This window comes from Danio rerio, chromosome 7 (genome assembly GCF_052040795.2).
Source record: "Danio rerio strain M-AB ecotype USA chromosome 7, GRCz13ab, whole genome shotgun sequence".
NCBI classification, from domain to species: Eukaryota; Metazoa; Chordata; class Actinopteri; order Cypriniformes; family Danionidae; genus Danio; species Danio rerio.
In genome coordinates, this window is record NC_141027.1 from 12,716,501 (window position 1) to 12,722,500 (window position 6,000).

Below are 6,000 nucleotides of genomic sequence, written 5' to 3' on the forward strand. Positions count from 1 at the left end.
TTGTCATTTTGGGGGTCGTGGGCTGAAAAGTTTTCGATCGCCTGGTCTAGAACCTACCCTTACTTTCCTAATTAACCTAAGCCTTTAAAGGTCACATTAAGATGTATAGAAGTGTCTTGAAAAATATCTACTAAAATATTATTTACTGTCATCATGGCAAAGATAAAATAAAACAGTTATTAGAGATGAGTTATTAAAACTATTATGTTTAGAAATGTGCTGAAAAAAATCTTATTTCCGTTAAACAGAAATTGGGGAGGAGGGGTTGGAATATACGGGAGCTAATAATTCAGGAGGGCTAAAAATTCTGACTTCGACTAATGCACACAGACTCACACAGAAATCCTTCAGGTGCTGACTGTGTTAGAAGGGTCATCATCTTCTCCAATAAATTCCCTACTACGAGGCCCCAAAGGTAGCTGACAGGGGCCCGTACTGACTTACCACAACAAACTCCCTCCTGTACACACCAGAGCAAAGGAAAGAGCGCGGGGTTTAGCCATCTCTCATCAACTCCTCCAGGAAACAGCCCTGACAGAGCAAAAATAATACAGCTAACAGGAATGACTTTCATTTCACGACCAAGAATAGAAATCGCAGGGAGGTTCTGAGCTCCGCGAGGATGTTCACAATCTGACATACGATCCTTTAAGTGCCCTAAATAAGAAAAGAAAGGAAAGCCTTTCAGTGGAATGAGGGCTGGAAAATTCCCTTTATATTATGCACCATCTCTGCTTCTATAGACAAGCAGGTCTTTTAATAGTGCGCTTCTTTATGTTTTACGAGAAACCATTTTGGGTGGATGCCGCTGAATCAGTGTCGAGGTCTTTTCACACTCAAAACGATAATAACTATTGAAAAAAAACTGACATTGATGATTTTATAAAGGAAGGGTTGGCACCTAACCCTGTCCCTAAACCCAGCCGTCATTGGGGGATGAGCAAATCTTACTAAATTGTATGAATTAAACTGTACGAATTCATTCGAGTAAGCCACTAAATCAAAAAGTTAAGAATTTCTGTAAGATTGTGTTGGTTCTTTTTTTACTTTTACTATGGTAGAATGCATTTCCAAACTCGTTTACAGGGACGTACCTGCTGAAAAATCCAGCTTAAACCAGCCCAGGCTGGTTTTAGAGGGGTTTTGGCCATTTCCAGGCTTGTTTCCAGTCATTTTCAGCCTGGTCTTAGCTGGTCAGGCTGGACAATTACCAGCTAAATCTAGCTAAAACCAGCTTGACCAGCCTGTTGTTTTAATGGAATTTGATGTCGCACGCCGAATGGCAAAGAAAAACCTCCGCGTTTTTAAAGTGTTTGTGTCTGTGGTCCTACTGACTTGGTAGGTGCAGAGAATAGAGTCCAACAGCCATGTGTGTATACACTATCCTGTCGCAAAATGCAGCAAAAATCCTACATGAGGGTAGTAGTTTGATTAAGGTGTTTACATGTCTGTACTGCACTTGAATGATCCGACTAAAATCAGCATACTCTAAGTCTTAATTCTATTTCTGTTTAGTTCAACCATGACCTTAATTGGATTAAATGTATAAAAAAATCGCTGTTTACATAGTAGAGTCTAAATCCCTGCTCACACTGTGAGATTTCAGCCACGATTTAGTCATCTGAGACAAATTTGGGAAATCCTGAAAGATTCCTGAAACCCTAGGCTAAAATCTGTGATGTTTATTCGTTGGTTTGACGTTCACCGACAGCCCGTTGCGATCAGATTTTTCCTCAGATGAAGTTCTGGCAGAGTCAGCAGATTTCAGACACTTTCCTGCAGTGTGACAACAGCTGCAATGAGCGTCAATCCAAGAACCAATAGGAGCTCCAAATTTGATGACGCAATACATGCGACAATTCAAATGACCTCTGAGAAATTTCAAAACTGTTTTTTCTTCCTGGTTTTATCAAAGAGCTTAGAATGACCAAGAGGCGACACTCTAGTGTAATTTGGGAAACAGTCACTAGAGGGCGCGGCGGTCATTTTGGAATGAAAACTCCAATAGAACAACAGCATATTATAAGTCTGTTAAATAAACTTTTAAAAGTGCTGATGATTGTGATTGTATTGTCGTCTTTAAGGTTTTATCTCTGCGTTATTGCACTTTTAAAATAAATAAATAAAAAAACAAAGCAGCTGCTTGCCATTGCGACAGGAATGAGAGCCAATGGACGGCCGATCACTTTCACTCCAAAATAGCGGAATCCGGGGCTGTTGCTGGGCACTGCTGTTGCAATGGAACGTTCTATTGAGTGTCGCCTCTTGGTCATTCTAAGCTCTTTGGTTTTATTATTGAGACACGCTGTGTGCAAAATTGGCGCTACAAATTTACATTTGCTGTGAGGAATCCTTTCAGAATGCTGGATAGTGAAAGTGTCTAGCGTGGATTACATCAAACTCCAAGGGTGTTTTCTTCCGCGTTTGGCATGTCTTTCAAGAGTTCACACTTAGATAATGCTTGACTATTTAAGCTAGTTTGGCATGCTGTCCCGGGAGAGAACCTTGAGCTCGGTGATGGATGAGCCCAAGGCTCCCGCCTGGTCAATAAGCATTTGGAGGGATATGAGATCAGGTAGTTCTCGATAGCTTCCCAAAATAGATCACTAGTTGTGCTAGTTTGTAGTAAGTGCTTGTGACTTTAACTTTTGTTGCATAGTTTTTGAGTGTGGGAGCAAACCGGAGTACCCGGGGAAAACCCAAGCAAACACGGGGAGAACATGCAAACTCCGCCCAGAGAGTATTGGTTGGCTCAGCTAGTGTTGAACCAATGACCTCCTTGCTGTGGGGAAACAGTGCTAGCCACCGGGGGGGGGGGGGGGGGTTCCAAAACGAAGATGAGGATTGAAGTTTAGGCTGGATATTTATATTGAATTTAGAGTGATCCAATTGGCTAGTTAGTGATTATTGATAGGGATCAGCTGTAGTCAATCCTATCACGTGCTCCTCTCGAAATTAGTTTGAGAAACTTCACTTATTGTCATTCAGTCTGACTTTAAGACAGCTGATGTTTTACAGCGTGACATGAGAACCATTTCAGGATTATAAAAAATCTCACAGTGTGAGCCGGCCTTTAATCAGAATATTGTCTCAATCATATTGAAATCGGATTATTGGTGTCCATGTAAACATACTCATTGTGCGATATACATTAAAATATGAAAATAACTTTACAAGATGACTCCATTTGTAAAGACTGGAATGATAATAAAGAGAGGATGCCAACCACTGAGGAGTTCCAGGACAACACATACACTTAATTCACTTCATTAAACATGCACACATAGAAATCACCTACACTACGTGACAGAAGTCTTGTCCTAGTTATCCTATATCCTATACTTATCCTAGTTTTAGGAACAGCAAATCATAACTTGACTTCTGGTTGATCATTTGGTGTCAGAAGTGGCTTATATGAAAGGCAAAGACCTCTAGATTAGGCTTCTTTTACCACAATAAAATATGATCATGCCTTGATTTTAATTAATTAGGACAGTAAGGTAAAAAGCACTATACAAATTAACTTGAGTTGAACTGAATTGAATAATTGACCCTGATTGTGATTCAGTTTGAATACAAGGCGTTTATGTGACGCACGGTGCTGGGTTTCGTTCAGTTTAGCGCCACATACAACTCATTACTAAAGGCTCATTTCACTTCCCCTGGCATTTTACAAGAGCCGGCGCAGGTGTGCGTGTTTTCATGTGCCAGAAGATGTTTCATCAGTCGCTCCATTAGGGAACTGTAGATAGATTGTCTCAGCGGGACGTAAGTGCCAAATAAGTAAAGCACCAAGTTGACGGCTTCACCATGAATTCTAACTTGAAAGCGACCGGAGGAATGTCACATTGCTGTACAGTCAATAATGTGGCGAAAACTCTGGCTGGTCTATGGTTGTCTGGCAGCAGGCCAGCGCTTTTTCTCAGTCTCTTCTAACCTTAGATAAGCTTTTGGACTTGAAGAGCTCGGTGCCAAGGATCAGTACAGTCAGAGGAAGACTTAATCCTGGATCATAACTTCCAGAAAAAAAAAGGGTGCTCGGTTAAAACAGGGCCAGGTTAACATCTGGTCACTCTAACATTCCTCAGCGCTGAAGTCAGTGGGACGATGAAGACTCAACATTTACCCAGAGCGCTGTCCACGGGCTGGTAAAAGCACTGCAAATCGCTCAGAGAAAAAAGCGTCAGTGGTACTTCAGGTCACATGCACCCTTGTGAGACAATCGTATAATGTCCCTGACGTCGTGTAAATGCTTTCAGAGTTATTTTACGACAGCCAGTTACCGTTGGCAGAGGACACACAAGAAATGCAGTGTCGTAAATGACTCCTGCCAGTTGCAAAATTCCTGTAACTTATACTAAAACTGCTTTTCCCTTTTCTTAAGACACTTGAACTTTCGATCTCTGTAATGTGTGATGTAATGGCCATTTCTCAAGTTCTCCGGATTAATGATTTATTGCAGTGTTTTTATTCCGTGAAGGACTGATGAAAAACAAATTGTAAAAACGTGGTCACTTTGAGGATTTTTGTATAATATTTTAGAAATGGTTCCATGGCAAAAGGCATGAATATATTTATTTTTAGAAATGTTTTAGCTTCATTGATCATTCAGCTTAGTCCCTTATTTATCAGGGGTCGCCACAGTGGAATGAACTGCCAACTATTCCAGCATATGTTTTACGCAGCGGATGCCCATCCAGCCGCAACCCAGAACTGGGAAACACCCATACACTCGCATTCACACACACTCATGCACTACGGCCAATTTTAGATCATCTAATTCACCTTTAACACATGTCTTTAGACTTGCTGATGTCTTTTGTGGTAGCTGTGAGGGTTGTTGGCAGTGCTGAGAGCCCTGAACCAAACTGAGCGAGTGTTTACAAGTGCAGAGGCCAGTAATTATGATTAAGGTTTTTGCACGTCCGCCGGTTTCCACCTCAAAATGAGCCAGTTTTAGCTACTTGACAATAAAGGTGGCGTTCAGAAAAAAACTGAGATGTATAAAGGACTAGAGACCCAGACTTAAGTAAAAGTGCAAGTGCTCTATCAAAAAAGTGACTTGAGTAGAAGTAGAAGTGCTCTTTAAGCACAATACTTGAGTGGAAGTACTAAAGGATTCAACATTTTTTTTGTACTTGAGTATTGCAAGTAGTTTATTTCAAAATGTATTACTCAACTACTGAAAGTAAAAGTACAAGTATTGTGTAATGTAGTTAATAAACAAAGCAGACCAAAGACATCATATTGTTCTGTTAATTTTAAATATCTTTTTTGGGGCATGTGATTAAGCAGAACGAAAAGAAACATGGCTTATGATACTGTTTTTCTCTCGTGCTTGAACCACAGATCTGACAGATTATAACAGCTTTAACACGCACCTTTCAAAGTTGTGTCACAAAAACACTCTGTAATCCACTCAAAATGTTATTGAAACCCATTTTTGCATTGCAAATTACCGGTTGTAAATGCTGTAAACAGAAGTTCTAAACATTCTACAGGAAGGCGCTGTTTGCTATGGCGCCCTCCATGCAGCAGCCAAGAAAAGGGTCTATAATTGTAATGAGTAGCGGTGTGAATCTACACTGGTCTCACGGTTTGGTTCGGTTATGATTGTCATGCCATCGATTCGGTTCAATTCGATATCTTGGTTCATCTCGGTGCATTGACGATGCTTTCCATACATAATTAGATTTTTTTCTTCAGGTCACAAGATTTTTAATATAAAATATTTAAATATATTTATATATTATTCGTAATACAATTTTGTCCTTTAATACAGCAGTAAGATATATGAACTGTACACATATTTTGACCTGCTCAAAGAAAACACTCATTCTGAATGTATCAAACAAAACTCCAACACATGCACAGAAGATAGCATGAGCATTTATGGCAAATAAACTAATGTAAATATAATCCCGCTAGCTTTTTGAGCACTGACAGGCGAGGTATTACACCCCTATGATTGGTTATTGTCTTCACCTGCTCAACAGAAAG

At 40.2% G+C, this 6,000-nt stretch overlaps 1 protein-coding gene across 1 annotated transcript in view; it reads right to left on the reverse strand.

Annotated features, from left to right (window-relative positions):
• The window catches only part of adamtsl3 (ADAMTS like 3), a 403,073-nt gene that overhangs the window by 340,939 nt on the left and 56,134 nt on the right, over positions 1 to 6,000 (reverse strand). The gene's annotated exons all lie outside the window — the stretch shown is intronic.